Source organism: Nicotiana sylvestris, chromosome 8, assembly GCF_000393655.2.
Source record: "Nicotiana sylvestris chromosome 8, ASM39365v2, whole genome shotgun sequence".
NCBI classification, from domain to species: domain Eukaryota; kingdom Viridiplantae; phylum Streptophyta; class Magnoliopsida; order Solanales; family Solanaceae; genus Nicotiana; species Nicotiana sylvestris.
Window position 1 is genome coordinate 223,900,788 of NC_091064.1, and position 19,610 is coordinate 223,920,397.

The following is a 19,610-nucleotide window of genomic DNA, read 5'->3' on the forward strand; positions in this document are numbered from 1 at the left end:
CTTCAAAAAAATTCTAAACCTTACTTCTTTTTCTACGATTACTAGTCGGGGCCACAGGTGGTCTACTAGTAGCACCACGACCACCACCCCTGCTAGCAGCTCCAACACTACTAGGTGTAAGTGATATCTCATCTTCCATTTCTAATTCATTATCTTCTATACTAAAATCTTCCTGGAATTGTTCATAATCTATATTATTATCAGGTAATGTTTTAGGAATATTTGGAGAGGTATTTAAATTACTACGAGATGTTGAAGCTGAAGTACTACCTCATTTTTTATTTCCCCGATTAGTAACCTTGTTACAAACTCTTTTTGCAGCATCAAACATATTGTAAAAATTTAACTACTAGCAACAAATAAATATGTAAATAAAATAGTAAATAAGAGAAAGAATTGGAGAGAGTGCACCGAATTCGGTAATAAATTGAGCACTTGATGATTTCGCAACTCCAATGTTACCACAAAGAAACGTCAATTGTTCCAATTTTGAAGTTCAATTGTTCAAACTTCAAATAATAAATACTACGATAAATTAAATTCCAAAAAAGAAATAGCCAAATAGTTTATTGCACTTTAATAGGTGAAGAATGAAGATTGAAGAATGAGAGAATATGAGAATTGAGATTGAAAATTGAGAGATGAGTGAAGAAATGAGGAAGAAGGGGGGTTAATTAAAAAAAAAAAACCAAAATTGGCCTATTTGTGCAATTCAGCCGTTGGGCAACGAACATATTCTGAAATGGATTGTTGCCAACAGTCAGAAATCTGGGCCCAGTTCTTTAAAAAAAATTACCATTAAACCGGTCCAGGCTGGTCCGGTCCAGGCCGGTTAACCGGTTGAAGAACACTATTCATTGACCGGGTTTGACCGGTTCGGATAACCGATAGTTCGAAGGTAAATGGTGCAAGCCGCCCTACACCCTTAACCCAGCCCAACCCAGCCCCCTTCTACCGGTCTGGGCCGGTCCGGAACCGGGCTGACCTGACCCGTTTAACATCCTTAACGTACACACTACCCTCCCCAGATCCCACAATGTGGGATAAGACTCGGTATGTAATTGTTGTTGTTATTGTTGTAGATTTGAGGTGGCTTGATCGAAATTAAAGTTGTAAATTCGAAGAATATTTTATTAAAAAACCACACAACAAATTAAAATAATCGGGTAGATTTTTATAAATAACTTAACAAATAAATAAAATAAATATAACATAAACTCTACGAATCTAGTAGAGAAATCGCTGAAGAGAAAAATCATATCTACCCGGTAGACTTTGATGAACAACATAATAGATAGGTAAAGTAAATAAAACATAAACTCTATAAATTCAATAAAAAGCTAAAGAGCGATACGAGTGTGCGGGTGAGACTATTTTTTAAGCATCACTAATGTTGTGACTAGGAGTGGAAAACATGTGGGTCGGGTCGGATATGGTTGGGTCAAAAACGGGTAATAAAAAAACGGATCAATCAACCGACCCCACCCATATTTAATACAGATAAAAAACGGATTAACCGGTCCATGAATTCTTGCATATGATCATCTTTGGGAGAATTCTTAGTCTCCCTAACTTGAGGAATCCCAAATTTGAGGCTTTACAAATGTAAAAGTTAGACACATTGGTTATCCATTTTCTAAATGAATAATATGGTTCTTATTAATACTTGACCCGTTTTTAAAAAGTTCATTATCCAATCCATTTTTTAGTGGATAATATGGGTGGTTAACTATTTTATTTTAACAATTTCGCCACCCTTAGTTGGGACATTCGACTAATTTAAAATTTTAAAAACATAACTAAGCAATAATTTAAATTTTTTTACACAACCTTAGTAGATTATCTAATTTACAATTTTGGCTATCATGTATTTGCATACTCTATCTATTAAACCGGCATCTCATCACCCCAATCCCCGCAAAAATCATGTTGCCATTAGCTAATTTCACGCTAGATAGACTTTTATCTTTTAGGAGTGTTTCTCTTTATTTTATTAGTAATTGGTAATGATGATTTTAATATTTCTCTCAATTCCGATTATGGGGCTGTAATTAATTATATGCTATTATACGTGAGATTCTTTTTGCTCATGTTTCAAGTCGTGCTTCTTATGTTTTAGTCCATCATACTTCTCTCTTTTTTTTTTTTTAATTATTTGGAGTAGAACTAATAATTTTTTTAGAAATAATAAATTTGTGCAATGAGTTGAAAAATTCTTGTTTTTTGGGTTTGTCAAAAAATTGTAAACTAGTAATAAGTAATAAACTGCCCGATTTTTGGTATTATATGTATATAAACCATATATTTTATATATGTAAAAAAAATATTTACGTGTATTTTTAAATATATACAAAAATTATTATACTTATATAAGCAGTATATATAATATATATACAGAAAATGCATATGATATATCCTGTATATATTTTATTACATATATACACATCGTATATTTGAAAAATATACATCTCATATATGTTGTATATGCACTTCTTATGAATTAATACCATTATATACCTTGTATATATTATATGCACAGTGGCAATAAATTATCAAAAAAATCACTAGGACTCCTACTTTCACCTCTAATAAGAGGAGAGGGAGATTTGAATGCTAAATGAAATTTAGAAAAGAGGATAAAGAGTATGAAGAAATAAAATAAAGATAAGAACCAATCCCATGATTTGTGCATTATGTTTACTCATTAATTGTGTGCTTAATCTATAAAAAGAAATGCTATTTATGGAATAAACAAAGAATGATGCCATTTTTTAGATAATTCTGAAGAAATACTTAACCGTGTAAAAATTTCAAATTCTTCTTATGGAGCTATTCCTGTCAATCATCCATCAAAGAATGGGCAAACATTAGTAAAAATAGCACGGTATAGCCAGTTTTCGGACTGGTCATTAAAAAATAGTCAGCGTTTACGAAGTCAATGAAAAATAGTCATTATTTTGCTGCAACAGAGACCGGTCCAGCATAATATACTGGTGTTCGGCGCACTTGTGTATGAACTCCAGCATATTATGATGGACCGGTATACTTTGCTGACTCTAGTATAATATACTAGAGACTGGAGCACCAGTGCTCCAAACTCCAGTATATTATACTGGACAATTATACTTGCTGGAACTCTAATATATTATGCTGGAGTTTTAGTGTGCTTATGCTTAATATGCTGGAACTCCATCATATTATGCTGGAGTTCCAGCATACTTATCCTGAAACTCCAGTATAATATGTTGGAGTTCAAGCATACTTATGCTGGAACTTCAATATAATATACTAGCGTATTTTTTGAATTTTGAATAGTATTATCGCTCAAATTTATCTTTACATGAAAAGTGACAAAATTTCGATTACTTTTAAAACTAAGCTATTTTTAAACGATCAGTTGTAAATCTGGCTATTTTTAAATTTCTTCCAAAAATGAAGCCCAAAAACAAACCCAAGCCCAAAATTCAATCCCAAAAAGCCCAATAACTATGACAAGTAAATGCAAGTCCACTGTGTAAGTGATGATGTATGATCCCATCATAAGCCTGCAAATGTCATAATTAGCCCCACTATAGTACAACCATCATCATTCTCAGTTAGTGGTCCCTATGACAGTGAGCCCCAAAACAGAAAAAAGTAAACAAAAGTCAGTGTCAATTGTCAGTTTTTACAGAGCTCATTTGCCTACATTATCACCGACATTTGACGCCTCGAATAAGTAAACCGTCCAATTCCAATATCTTGTTTGTTGGCCTCAATTCTGAAACCCTACCTCTCGAGGTACAACTCGGTCTAAGTAGGATTAAGACTTGCTGTTAAACCTACTACTCCTAGATTTGTCACTTGCTGGGATGGGATGGGATGACCAGTTGGTTTGGCGGTTTGGTCAATTATACCTCCCGGATCGAATCTCCTTCAATACCTTTTGGGTTGAGTTTGTCGCAACGTACTTATTTAGTGCGGTTTACATCTTTTGTATATGGTTTACAAGCTATTGCATATGGAGATTTACCTAGTGCGCACTGAGTGCTCGTCACAAAGTGCTCACCGTAGAATGTTCACCCGAAAGGTAGAAGTTGTGACAGAGGTTGCAACAGCTACGGATTCCTCCTTACCAAATTAATATTTTCTCAACAATAACACCATAGGTACTGTGATTTCACAAGTAGGATCTGAAGAGGATAAACACTCTGTAAATTTTACCTTACCTTAAGAGAGATTATTTCGAATAGACTATCACCGCAAAAAAAAAAAATCAAAACAAGTTTAAAAAATATAAAAGTAAAGAAGTTATGATAAAAATAATGAATAAAAAAAGTATTGACACTCCTTCCGGTGAGTTCAATTTGGCTGATAATGAAGTATAAGAAAATAAAGAAAGATTTTTTATTGTTCTCTTAAATGAAAGATACAAAGGCAGATTGAAGATTACTATAATATGGGTGCACCACTTAAAAAAAAAGAAAAAAAATAATAAGTGAGAATTGATGGCATGCTCCTTTAGGTGAATCTGTCGGCATTTATCCAAGAGCACCATTTAGCATATTTGAAGTATCGAGGTCAGCATACAATATTATATTAATTTAAAAAATATATATACATGAAGTATCTCGTTTTGATAAGAGATCATAGGTTTACGGCCCCATATATTATATGTTAATTACAACAATAATATATGCCGTGTGTAAGTGGGGTATGAGGATGAAAGATATGTTAATTCAGTTATTGAATTTTATGATTTTAAATATGACAGGTCATTCCTACAAAGAAGATATCGGCTCCTGTTGCTTTTTTGAGCCGAGAGTTTTCTGGAAACAGCCTCTCCACCCTTCGGGGTAGGGGTAAGGTCTGCGTACATATTACCCTCCCCAGACCCCACCTGTAAAATTATACTGGGTCGTTGTTGTTGTTGTTGTATTCCTACAAAGAAGAATGTTAGAATTAAAAAAAATATTAAATATATAATATATACTTTTTTAAACATAGTGAAAATGGAAATAAGACACTTTTGATTGTAACGGAAGAAGTAGTAATTAAGTAAACTTGAAATTGAAGTTTAATACTCTTCCTGGACTTGAAAGAACATTATAGAAGAATAGTTTTAAGGATGCAAATTTTTGAAGTTAATCTAAATATTACTTTCTGTGCTTAAACTGAAATAATTAAAGGAATTTTTACTTTCTATAACGAAGGTTGATAACTTATTTATTTTAAATAAATGTCTTTTAAAAAAATTATATTCTATAACTACATTTTGATTTTTATAGCCAAATAGCTATTTATGGTTACCTCCTATTTTTAAGCCATAAAAAACTCTTTGTATTATTTTTCTCTCTCATTCTTTCAAATTTTTCTCCACCCCCTCTCTCTCAACGATTCTGTTTCTCCATCATAATTTACAAACTCTTCTGACTATGTGTAGAGAGAGAAAATAATTGAAGAGAGAGAGACGATTTAAGAGACGAAGGATTTTAATTTAATTTGTGGTCGATCTACGCAAACGAAGCAAGAATCGTCGATCAAATTGGGACGAGTTGTTGAGTTGAATGAAATCTGGACATGGCCATTGCAACTCTTACCTTTCACTATCTCCATCGCTGCTTTTCTTCATCTACCAAATTCAATTACTAACAAAAGAAGACAATCTGCTATTGAAAATAAGGAATTTCTTTCGTTTTTGCTCCAAATTTTGAGAGTTTCGAGTAAGAATCGCGGCCCTTTTGACGAGACAACATTAGAGTTGTTCTTGAACAAAGACGACGGAGTTTGGGGTTGAGCAACTTGAAGAGTTTGTTACCTTTTTTTTTTCCATTATATTTCAATGTATCTTGTTGTATTTTATGTATTTCATTGTCTTTTTTTTCATTGTAATTCAATGTATCCCGTTGTATATTCCATGTATTTCATTGTATTCACTGTCTCGCTATATTTTCATGAATGTATTCATATATTTTTTTAATTAATATAATTTATGTATTTAGATGTATATATGTATTCAAATATTTTTGGGGTATTTTTCGGTTGAGAATCTTTTTTATTACTGAAAATACAAATTTTGTGTGTTATAATTGAGTTTGTTGAGTTATATTAGGAATCTATTATGTTAATTGATTCACTTTCCGTTTAAAAACAGCTGAATAAACCATGAATTGCGCTATTTATATTACTGTATTCACAAATACATATCGTCAATACAATCGAATACAGTCTAATACAATAATCTGTTTAGTTGTAATCCCTTGTTTCACGCCGTAAATACAGTCGAATACAAAAATCTGTCTAAGTTGTAATCCCCTGTTTCACGCCTAGAAATGTTTCTGTATTCATGAATACAGTAACTTAAATATATCGAATACACTCTAAAAAACCTGAAAACATAATTATAAAAAATAAATATAATAAATAATAACTACAACTAGCTTATAACCATTAAAACATAGTGATTTCTGAAAGTTTCTCATAATTAAAACGTATGGAATAATTGCCAGACCCCACTTGTGGGATTACACTGGGTTGTTGTTGTTGTATGGAATAATTTCCATAAAGAAAAAATTAAACCAGACAAAGAAAGAAAGAAGAACTGAATTTCCAAAAGGAGGTAAACAAGAAAAAAGGTAAAAGAACAAAAATCGAGGAGGCAAAATGGGAGACATTCTCTGGACAGAATAGTGGCTTTTGTTTGTTTCCGAAGAGTTTGGGGGCCCATTTTGAAAGACCTATCAATTATCATGGGCCTGACTTATTGCTACAGAAAAAGTTTGACGTTCTTGAACTTTGTGACAATATATGCCTCTTCATCATTGAATCATTAGTGCCTCGTACCAACCTTATTAATATCCTCACCTTTTGTTAATAAATGTAGGTTTAAATATAATGTAGGTTTTTAAGTTGTAATTTAAAAGAATTTTGATAAATATATATTTGCTGTTCAAATAGTGATAGTGATATTTTCAGAGATAGAGGGAATAAGAGACAGATAAAATAAATAAAAAATATAATACGGTGAGATTCGTCGTAGCTAGTTCCAGTGTTGCTTGATACTATCTCCAACCCTAACACTAAATTTCACATCAAAATAGTGTAACACCAAATTTACTCTAATCATTATATTATTTTTTACACAAAAAAAAGAATATTTCTTCTCTCTCTTCTATATTATATTATTATCTTCTATTTAAATTTTATTTTTTTATTTCCTTCAAACAAATTCTATCTTTTTTCTTTTTTCCATATTCATCGTATATAATTCACATTCATCACTTTATTACAAAATTATTTTAACCGGGTAGTTCAACACCAGGTTGTATGCGAAGATCCTCATAGTTCAGCCCTTCAATTCCCTTGCTCCCCTCAACGCCCTGAATCCGGCTAGTCAATTTCTTAAGTTCCTCAGCCAGGTTCCTGATAAGCAGGTCCTTTTCATTAGACTCATGTGTGTTTGAGATAGGCTGGATGGAGTTTGACATGGTCTCCACGTAGATATAAGTATTATGGTGGCCTGGTGTGTGTGTGTGTGGAAATGGTCATTTGTGGAGTTTTGAGGTTCTGGGATGAGTAGTGGAGTGTTGTTTGGGATATGACAGATGTTGCATTGGGTTTTTGGTGGAACAACGCGGTGGTGAGGAACGGGATGATTCTGTTACTTCGGGATGTTTTGAGGAGGTGTAGGGTTTTGAGTATTGGGGAAGTTGATGTCTGGGGTGCTGAGGGAAAATGACAGGCTTGCCAGATTCCGAACCTGATCGAGCTCTTCTTGGAATTTCAGCAGATTCTGTTCAAGTTGGGATACATTCTCCTAAGTATCATGGTCATTAGTGGCCTCAACCTGTTCAGTTAGGTTCTCCTTCCTGACGTTGTTCAAATCTTCCATCTTGCTTTTGTTTTTGTTTCTGACAGGACTAAGAGGAGGAGTGGGTGGAGGGCCCTTGTATCTCGTGAAGTAGGATGATGATGCTAGAGTGCACGAAGTAATCTTTGGGGAAGGGAATAATAAAAACAAAAACAAAGAATAAAAAAGGGTAACCAAGTTAGCGAGGATTATAAAAAGTATTGCAATATTTAAACACATAGTGCAGGAATGTAAATCATGTCCTAATTTGGGGACCTCTTTGTGCCCGAGGTAGGCCTAGCGACAAATTATTTTGGAGAACTTAGAATGCTAAATGCCTCATTTTATTGATAGAAAATAAGACGAATCCCAAATTGACACTAAATAAACAGGAAATAAAAAGTCCCTAATGGCCATTGGCCTTATTACATTTATAAAGCAGAAAGATAAACTCCTATATAATCAACTAAAAGTGAAATCATTGATAAAAGATGATTAAAATAATATTACATCATAGCCAAATTTAATTTAAGTACCACATAAATATTCAACTTTCACCATATTCTCCCATAAATGCTCGATTAATGCACTACGAAGATCTTAATAATAAAATTAACTTATAATTTTATGTAAATATAATATATACAAAAATTAATATATAAAAAAAAAATAGGATATAAAATTAAAATTATAAAGATCTTAAAATAAAAATTAATTATATACACAATATATGATAAATTAAAAGTCCAAAAAATAAAAAAATGAATAAAATAATAATAAATCAAGTGCAACACTATTCATGCACTATAATAGTTCAAGATTTGGTGTTCCATTGGAGCAAAAAGATACCAAAATTTACACCAAATTTAAATTTGGTGCAAAAAATAATGCACCATTGAAGATACCCTGAGACATAACAACACACGGTGCAAGACTTCTTTCATTTTTAGGATATATTTATGTATTTCATTTAGATGAGTTGAACAATTCATGTGACTAATGATCATATCTAAATTTACATCAATAAATAGCTTTACTTTGCATAAATAAAGATAGATGTCCTCGACTCGGAATTAGCCCTTCCTCGTCTCTTCCCTACCTTCTTAGCTCATTAGTTGATCATGTTGCAAAATAGAAAGAATATAAATAAAGGCGCATGCGCGGAAAAAGATCCCTGCTACTTCTTCATTTGGGGGGGGGGTTGGCCCTTTTGATCAGGAGCGTATGCAGGAATTTTTGTAAGCGGTGTCGAAATTTATAGAAGAACTGGAATGTTACTTTGATTATCATACTTTTAGACAGAAATAACCTTAGTTTATTGGTTTTGTTGAGTCTTAAGTTAAAAAAGATTTTGAATTCAATTCTACTTAATCACAATTTTTAACTACAAAGGCTCTCTCAAATATTTACAAAAGAAAAATGTGCTAGTTGAGATTTGAACCTTTGACCTCTTAAAACAAAATCAAGCACAAAACCAACACACCAAGACACAATTTATGTCAAGTGGTGTCATTTTTTCTTACTTATCCGTTTTCGTACAGTATTAATATATATATTTAATAAAATTTTCCGACAAAGTGGTGTCGCATGACACCGCTTGAGGAAGCTTGCATCCGCCCCTGCTTTTGATCTCATTCATATTTCCAGTCCGTTAGTAATCGTTTACCATGAGCGGGTGCTACGAATAATTTAATAACCGATTCACAATGAATTTTGTAGTTAAATTCATTTTTTTTTTTTTTGTAATCTTTTTAAATTTAAGTGCTACTGTGCACTCATATATACCTATCTCTAGAAAGTGCAATCATGTAGAAAAAAACTTGGAGAAAGGGTTATTACCCCTTTGTATAACATGGCCCAACTTCTTTCCTCTTCCCCTCTTTAATTATTCTTCCTTTAAAAATGTCAACCAAGTCAAGAACTCATGGCAGCTTTTGTTTCCCACATTTAAAAGCAGTGTGGATCCACCATTTATGGCTATTGCAAACTCATTATACTCTCTTAATTTCGAAATAGAGTAAAAAGTTATCAATAATATGTATCTATATATTAAGTTCGCATTTATCGTCACATGATCATAGTAAATGCAGTAATATCAGTGGCGTACACATGATTTTGTATCAGAATTTTCAATATTTGAAGAAGTGAATAAACAAATAAATTAATATAATGACAAGCAATTCCGTTTTTTATATTTATACCCAGTATTTGTATTTCGCTTATTATTCATATATATATAATAAAAAATTCGAAAAAGCAGTGTCACAAGCGCATGCATATCCGCCCCTGAGTAATACTGAATTCAATTAATTTTCTTTTTACTTGGATTGTGTACGCACCAAAAGGTGGAGTTGTCATATCCAACACAAATATGTAATTTAATTGCAACAGAAGGAATATTATAGCACCGACGTGGTGATATGGATGAGATTACCATCAATGAAGAAACCTCTGATAGGAAGCGTTTTCCTCTTTAATAAGCTATAAAAAAGTGAAGTTGAATTAATTCGATCAGTAATCATAGAATATCACATGATTATAAATAAAATAAAAAAAGGAATAACTCGCGGTGACATTTCATACAGTAAGATTGTCGTTAATAATTGCCGTAAAACAAAAGGAAAGACAAAATTGGACCAAATACATGGTCCGTATCCTAGGTTTAACATAGTCTACTAGGATTTTGTCAATTTTCTTGAGAGGGATGTCTCAACCATCAACATATATATATATATATATATATATATATATATATATATATATATATTCTCATGTAAAAAAGAATACATTTTAAAAAGTCTAGTCAAAGTTCACTTAATTTAACTCATGAAAAACAAAAGGTGACAATCATTTCAAAGATAATAGATCTAAACTATATCTTTATCTTTAAATTAACATAATCTTTGAATACAGTAAAAAACCATAAGAAATTTTCTAACGAAATAAGCGGCGTATTAAAGTTTTTTTTCATCACATATTTGCTATATATGAATGATTAATAGAAGTATGATTGATGAAATGGTTCCCTATGTATCTTTAATTTCAATAGTCAAGTTTAACTTTCCCATATCCATGCAATAATCAAATATTACAGTCATTTTTAAGCTGTAAAGTACAATTAAAAACATAAGATGATCATTCTGGCTATCAGTTACCATAACAGAAAAGTCTTCTGGGTCCTATGTTTCCTAGAAAAATGAATCTTCATTGCATTTTCAAATATTATGTTCTTTTTAACCCTAATTTGGGACATCTATATCTTATTCCATATCATTCGAATCTTATCCTTCCATATATTGTAAAAGCAAATTATATTTTATGCACTGATAATGTAAATAACTTTCATAATGTATTATGAGGTTAATTAGTGGACCTACAATAATAGGTACAAACAAACTTCTATATAACAACCCCGTTTGTTCCGATATTTTTTTGCTGCTAACTGTTGTGTTGTTGTAGAGGACATATATTATATTATAACATAACATAAAAAATAATTCCGAAAAACTTGATTTATAGTGAATGGTTATTATACATAGATGTTATTATAGAGAGGTCTGACTGTACGTAGTAACTCCTTACATCAAGTCTGATATGGTTAAATTGCATTGATAATGTAATTTTTTTATAAGACACATGAGAAAATAAAGTAGAGAAAAGATGTTTTACCAACTTGTTAGCCTTTTTTTTTTTCCTTTTTTTTTTGCCATAATTTGAATGTTTATTTGTTTTCTTTCAACATTTATATTGGGGTCCGACTAGATTCGGATTCGCACTGAGAAATCTTATATTAGGGGCTAAATGACATCATACCCAGAATTCGAACTCAAGACCTCTAGTTAAGGACAAAAAAACGCACCACTCTACCACATTTCTTTTTGGTGCCTTTAATTTGTTTGAGTTATATTGGTCCAATCAAGAGGTTGTGAATTCGAGTCAACCCGAAAGCAAGGTGGGGAGTTCTTGGAGAGAGGGAGTCGAGGGTCTATCGGAACAACCTCTCTACTCAGGATAGGGGTAAGGTTTGTGTACACATTACCTTCTCCATACCCCACTAGTGAGATTATACTGGGTTATTGCCGTTGTTGTTACAGTTTGAATTATAATGAAATTAGAAAAGACAAAGGATCATAGAGAACTTTTTGAGATGCCGTTGACTTAGGTGTCAACGGTGATGATGAAGCGTGTGCTGTTTCAAGCAGACACAGAATCATAAGCTTTGTTACCTAAAGATGAAAGGTGGTGAATATTTTTTGGTGATGCTAACTGCTAAAAGAGTAAAATTCCAAAGAGAGTAAATGGAAGGCAACTTTGCGTCTACAATAATAAGTGTTGTGGGTCTTATTTTGATTCTCTTGTTTAGACACCTACCCATTAAACTTTGGCTGGGGCTGTAAGTTAGGGTAACTTATCATTGCCATATGTAGTGTGACAATCAAACAAGACAATTCAAAATGTTTTATAGACCCTTCCATTAATCAAATTAATCTTCTTAGTATAATTTTGATGATGTTTCAACATATAGGAGTTATTACACCCAGAGACGGACTCAGAATTTGAGCATCACGGGACACCATTTTAAAAATAAAATAAAAAAACTTATGCATTGTAGGAGCCTGGATTCAAACCTAGGTCACCAAGAGAATGAAGGTACTTAAGCACGACTACACACCAACTTCTCGGTCCAAAGATTTTATCATTTTAAGGGGCTACATAAAATATTTGATGGATCCTCACTATATATATATATATATATATATGTATGTATGTGTGTATGTATGTGTGTATGTATGTATGTATGTATGTATGTATGTATGTATGTATGTATGTATGTATATGTATAATCTTTTTGTCGAAGCTAATAGGTTCCGGTGACTTCCACTTCAATGTAGGTCCGCCCCTGATTACACCCGAGGGTTGTGGTAGAATAGAAATATGATCCATCTATTCTTAACCAGAGGTTTCGGTTTCGGTCCCTGAGAATGAAAAGAATCCTAGTAGGGAATATTTTTCGCTTTGATGAGCCTTACCCGACGTGTATCTGAATTAGTCGAGACCAAATATAGATACCAAGACGCAAATAAGAAATTAATTCGTCCTTGGCTAGCTGGGTGGATTTTGTGTAGCTTGGTCTTGACAAATTAAATAACAAAATATTTCAATAAGCCAAAAAGATAATTAAAAAGTTGAGTTGGGTTTCCAAAAGGTCGATAAATTAGATTAGTGTGTGCTTAAAGTGCTTAAGTGCTTAGTAAAGAGTAGATTTTGTGGCTAAGTCAAGATTCTCAAACTATATAGATCAAGATGTTGCATTGGGGACCAATATAAACAGTCCCTTAATTAAGTTTTGTGCATTAGAGTCTTCCCTTTGTATATATCATGACAAATAATATTAGATATTGTTCCCTTTATTAGATTGTGAGCATTGGATACCCTAATACTACAAACTAATTTCTATTTCCTATTCCTCTCTTTTTTCCTTGATGTAAGGGATTTTCCTAAACCTTAAAAAATAGTGGGGATCGAGTAGTAATGGATGCTTGTATGGAAAGTTCAACTTGCTAGGTTAATTATATAGTCAAACATCTTTATAACAGTTATTCTTTATAATAATATTTTGTTATAACAGTTAAGTTTTTTTTGAAATCCATTTTTCATGTTATCTTATATTATGTGGGCGTTTGGACATAAGAATTGTAAAATTCCGAAAAAAGTAAAAAAAAAAAAAATTCAAGTAAAAATGATATTTGAAATTAGAGTTGTGTTTGGACATAAATATAATTTTGGTGTTTTTGAATTTTTGTGACTGATCTGAGTAAAAATTTTGAAAAACAGCTTTGAGTTTTTAAAATTTCCAAAAATTTCAAAAGTCATCTTCAAATGAAAACTTGAAAATTTTATGGCCAAACACTGATTTCGAGAAAAAGTGAAAAAAATTTCATGGCCAAACGGGCTCATATATGTTCTCTATAATAATATTTTGTTATAGCAACCATAAAATGTCGGGAAAACGACAACGATGTTGTCATGAAGAGATTTGACCTGTATATGAAAAAAAGGCTAAAATGAGGGTTGACAACACATCAAAAAAGTAAAATGACTAATGGAATGATCAAGTACTCAAAGTGAAATTAGACAAAGACAAAAATTTCAGGTTTACTTCGGTAGGTTTTGACTGTGAACTACTTTTACTGAGAGGTAAAGAGTAAAAACAGGTTATCATCAATCCATCATCTGTTGTTTGTTTGTTTTTCAGTGTCAATGACTTTCCTCTTTGCTTCTATAGCAGCAGATACTATTACTAAAAAGAAAAGTAATCCGGTGCACTAAGTTTTCGCTACATGCGGGGTTTGGGGAAGGATCGGACCACAAGTGTTTATCGTACGTAACCTTTCTCTGCATCTTTGCAAGAGGCTGTTTCTAATGTTCGAACCCGTGACCTCCTGGTCACATGGCAACAACTTTACCAGTTACGCCAATGCTCTCCTTGAGCAGTAGATACTATTAATAGCTAGGATATATGCATGCATACATTAGCTCTTGTTTCGTTTTTCACAATTGTGAGATGTTGTGTCTACTTCCTTGATGAGCTAGTATTTATCGGTATTTGACACTTCTTTTAAGCAAACATATATATACTTTAAATTATTTATGATATGTAGTTCAAGAGAACAAACTGAATAATCAAAACTATTTTGTAAGTTTATCATATTAATTCATACAAAACTTATTTTCAAATATCATATTGTTTAATCAAAAATAGTTTTCTCGGTCAAAGCCAATATTTAGAAGAAAACGGATTACTGATAACCAAGATTTACTTCACTTTCCTGATAACTTTAGAAAGAATAGATCGAAAAATAAGGAAATGAACTAACAATTACAACTTGGAATCAAGACTTGAAACGTGTAGAGTAAGCAAATTAAAGAAAATAGTATATATTTCAGTAATAATTGCCACGTATCTTTACAAATGAGATTTTCGTCCTTATATAAGAGCTTACAATCATAACGGTTCCCACTCTTGATTTGGGTTTACTAATGGTATTAATTGTATTGATTACCCGTTACCATACGTATGCATAACTGGCACATTTATAACTAAAGATTCCTTGTAACTGCTCTGATTTCCCTTCCTTATTTGCTTTTGGTTCGTGTATCTTCCCTTCTTTACGGCCTTTATTCATTTCATTTCAGTTTCTCTTTTGACAACTGTCAAGCCCGGTTCTGTTCTTTGCACTGTCCTGTGGGGGTTTCTCTCGTACCTTCCTTGCTCTCTTAATTCAGTTAATCGAGAGTGCCAGTTGTCACTATATCGATGCTCCACACATCATGCCTCGTCAGCTTACTGATGTCCTACGTGTCATGTCTTTTTTTTACCAATACACGTATCACTTAAAGATACCTAGTAGTATTATATTACCTCATAATTAGTTACTGAAGTAAAAGCAAACAACCAGGTATATCATATTAAAATAGCTAATATCGTAAAATTCTTTAAATCTATGAATATGTAAAATCCTACTTGAAATCACACCGTCTCAAGTTTTTTTCGGTTACATTGTAAATATTTTATTTACCAAGAATCTCAATATGTATAAAGTGACTCTTTTGGACTCACACCCTCTCAAGTCAGTAGTTTTTTTTCCCTTTTACTTTATGCATTTGATATTAAATCCAATTAATTTTAATTCGCATTACATATATAGGTTTCAGTAAATGAGAAAGGGTTCTTATTAAATTACATGTTTCTTCATTATAATTAATGGACGAACTCAAAGGATTTTTTATTAAAAACAAAAGAAAATGAGATTAAATTTGCTTAAAAGTTGGAAGAAAAAAAAGAAAATAAAAAGATGTCCAATAACATCCTTTGGCTCCTTGATCCAGCTCAAGAAACGAGGATTGATGAGGTATTATTTGAGAGGGGAGACAATGGCAGAAGTCCGTATCAGAACCTGATCCCTACAAACCCCACACCCCTTGTTGTCATAACACTACCCTTCACCTATATTTCTCGAATTTTCCGAAAATATTATCGGGTATGTGTTAGATCCTTCAACGATAGTAATATATTTTTACAAGATCGATATGACTGTTGTCACGACCCAAACCCCGCTTCGGTCGTGATGGCGCCTCTCGTGAATACAAGGCCAGCCAATAATCAGTTTAAATATGATTTAATGATATAATTAACGGAAACACAACCCGACACAGCTCAAACTGGGGTGTCACAAGTCACGAGCATCTATTAGAGTATAAATACAACTACAAGGCCTGAAATATACAAATAGGACTGATAAACAAAGGGAGAAGTGCGGTGCTGCGAACGCTGGCAGTCACCTCGCTAAACTCCGATAACTTAGCCTCCGATCAGCTCAACCAGGGGTATAAATACCTGCATCTGCACACGAGGTGCAGGGAGTAAAGTGAGTACTCCAACTCAGTGAGTAATAAAGGTAAATAACAACTGAGCAGTAAGAAATCACGTAAAGCAACCAACATGTTGTATAGAAGCAGTGTAAAACCCTTTGAGAAAATAAGTGAAGCTGTGAAATCTTTAGAAATATTTTAGCTTAGTTTAAACCTCTTTTGAAAATGAGTTTTTCAACAGTTACGCAATGATTGCAAAACAGTTAGTGCCGATAGACACAGAAAATCTACCTCTCGGGCACGAATACCACAGTATAACAGGTAAAATGACAAGTAAATATGAAAGATAAGCTCATAAAAGTTTGCCCCTCGGGCAATATCTCAAAACAGTACCAGCCCCTCGGGCTCACTCTCAGAATACTCTCAGCCCCTCGGTCTCTCTCTCAGAATAGTATCATATAGTAACCGATGCAGCGTGCAACCTGATCCACATCTCGCTGCGGCGTGCAGCCCGATCCATATATCGTCGACGACGCTCATTGGGGGTGTGCAGACTCCGGGAGGGGCCCCTTACGGCCCAAGCGCAATATCAAGCCACCTTGTGGCATCATCACTCGGCACTCAGCCTCATATCACTCGGCCTCACATCACTCAAGCCACCTCGTGGCATATAAAGTATCTTAGGCCCTCGGCCTCATATCACTTAGCATATCCTCACATATGGCCCTCAGCCTCACTCAGTCCAAAAATTATCACAAGCCCCTCGGGCATAGTAAAACAGTAGTTCTCAGCCCAAAACATCATTTAGAAATATCATTTAAGTTTCAAATCTGGGTAAAAGTGACTGAATTTGTAAAACAGTAGATATCAACAGGACTGAGTTCAAATAATAAGTCAAAACAGTGAGAAAATAGTGATAAAAATCCCCAAAGGGTTCAAACAGTTGGCACAAAGCCCAAATATGATAATCAGCCCAAGTCATGATGATAACAAATAAGTTTCAGTCAAATACGCGGTAAAATTATCAATCAGGACGGACCAAGTCACAATCCCCCGTAGTAAAAGACCCCACGTTGATCATCCATCGCGTGTCTCACCTCAATATAGCACTACGATGTGTAATCCGGGGTTTTAAACCCTCAGGATATCATTTACAATCATTACTCACCTTGAACCAGAATCTCTAGCTCGCGACGCCTTTTCCCCTCAAATCAGCCTCCACGCACGTCGAATCTATCCAAAATCAGAACGAATGCATCACAATATGCTAAGGGAACAAAGCCCAAGCGAAAACAATCAATAACGGGCAAAAATTCCGAAATTAGCAAAACTCGAGCCCCGAGCTCACTTTCTTGAAACTCAGAAATTTTCACATCATTAGATTCCTTATCACCCCACGAGTTCATACATACCAAAAGTTCTCAATTCCGACCTCAAATAGTCCCTCAAATCCCAATTCAAAAGTTCAAAATCCCAAACCCTAGTTCTTCCAATTTTAGCTTAAATTCCATGAATTTCTAGGTTAATTTCACAATAGAATCACGTTTTTGGTTAATAAAACCTACCTCTAATCAATTCTCCTTGAATCCCTTTTCAATCTCCTTCAAAGAGCTCTCAAAATGATCAACTATGATGGAAAAAATGGCTCAAAATCGCGGAGGAAATGTCTTATAAACTTTCTGCCCAGTTCTGATATTCCTTCTTCGCGAACGCGGTCAATGTCTCGCATTCGCGAAGCACAAACTTACGTTGACCAATTTTTTCCCTACGTGAACGCGTCACACCAACCGCGAATACGTCACACCAACCGCGAACGCGATGCTTCTGCCTCCTACACCTTCGCGAACGCGACAACCTTACGCGAACGCGATGAACAAAATGCCTTGGACCCCAATTTGCTCTACGCGACCGCGAGTGCCTTCTCGCGAACGCGATGCACTTCTTCCCATCCTTTCGCGAATGCGAGGCACCCCTCGCGAACGTGAAGGGTTATTTTCTGCAACACCTAAACTCCCAAAATCTACAACTTTTCAACTTAGAAAATGGTCCTATTAACCACCCGAAACTCACCCGAGGCCCCCGGGACCTCAACCAAGAGCACCAACATGTCCTTAAACCTCATTCAAACTTGTCCAATCATCAAAACACCTCAAACAACACCAAAACCATCAATTCTCATCAAATTCAAGCCTAAGTTTCTAAAAACTTCCGAAATACGCTTTTGATCAAAAACCCAACCAAACCACATCCAAATGACCTGGAATTTTGTACACACATCCCAAATGACATAACGAAGCTACAACAACTCTCAGAATTCTATTCTAACCCTCGGATCAAAATATCACCTACCAACCGAAAATTGCCAAAATATTAACTTCGCCAATTCAAGCCAAATTCTACACCGGACCTCCAAAACCATTTCTGATCACACTCCTAAGTCATAAATCACCCAACAAAGCTAACCAAATCATAAAAATTCTGATCCAAGCTCATATACAAAAAAGTCAACTCTTGGTCAAACCTTTCAAATTCAAAGCTTTCAACTGAGATTGTTCTTTCAAATTCATACCGATTTCCGTGAAACCAAAATCAACGATTTACATTAGTCATAATACATCATACGGGGCAAATCATGCCCGAGAACTGACGATCAAAGTGCAAAAGTTCAAAACGACCGGTCGGGTCGTTACAACTGCGACTATATTTTAGAGAGTTCTCGCAATATAACGTAACTCTTCGATCACTTGCCAATACGATGTCGGCTAATTAATTAGGACTTGAATTATCCTCTTCACCTCAGCGGAATATTCTCATTCAATATTTAGTGGGCGAAATGATATTTAAAAATTAGAGTTGTGAGATATGGATATAATTTTGGGTTGTTTTTGAATTTTTGTGAGTGTCCTGAGTGAATTTTTAAAAATAATTTTTTGGAGTTTTTCCAACTTTCGAAAAATTCCAAAATTCATCTTCAAGTGAAAATTAGAAATTTTATGGCCAAACACTGATTTGGACAAAAGTGAAAAATTTTCAAAAAAAAATAAAAAAATTGTTATGTCCAAACGGGCTCCTATTATATATGTATAAAACAAAATTTAAGCTTTTATATATAATTTGATTTTCCAACAAAGAGGTTCGGACCTTTGGCTTCTGTAGCTTCGTCCCTCCTCCTACTTTTCACTTTGATATTTTTCTTTTTCCAGTAATTATGCAAAAGGAGCCATTTTAGATTTTCAAATGAGTAATTTGATATAGAGGAATAGGAGAGAAGAGAAATAATGATAACAATAGAGTATAGACCGTATATCTTTTTGAAAAAGCTCCTGAACTAGCTAGGAAATTATGTACACTTATTTAGTTGACTATAACACAACCACAGTCAAATTCTCGATAACAACCTCGTTTGTTT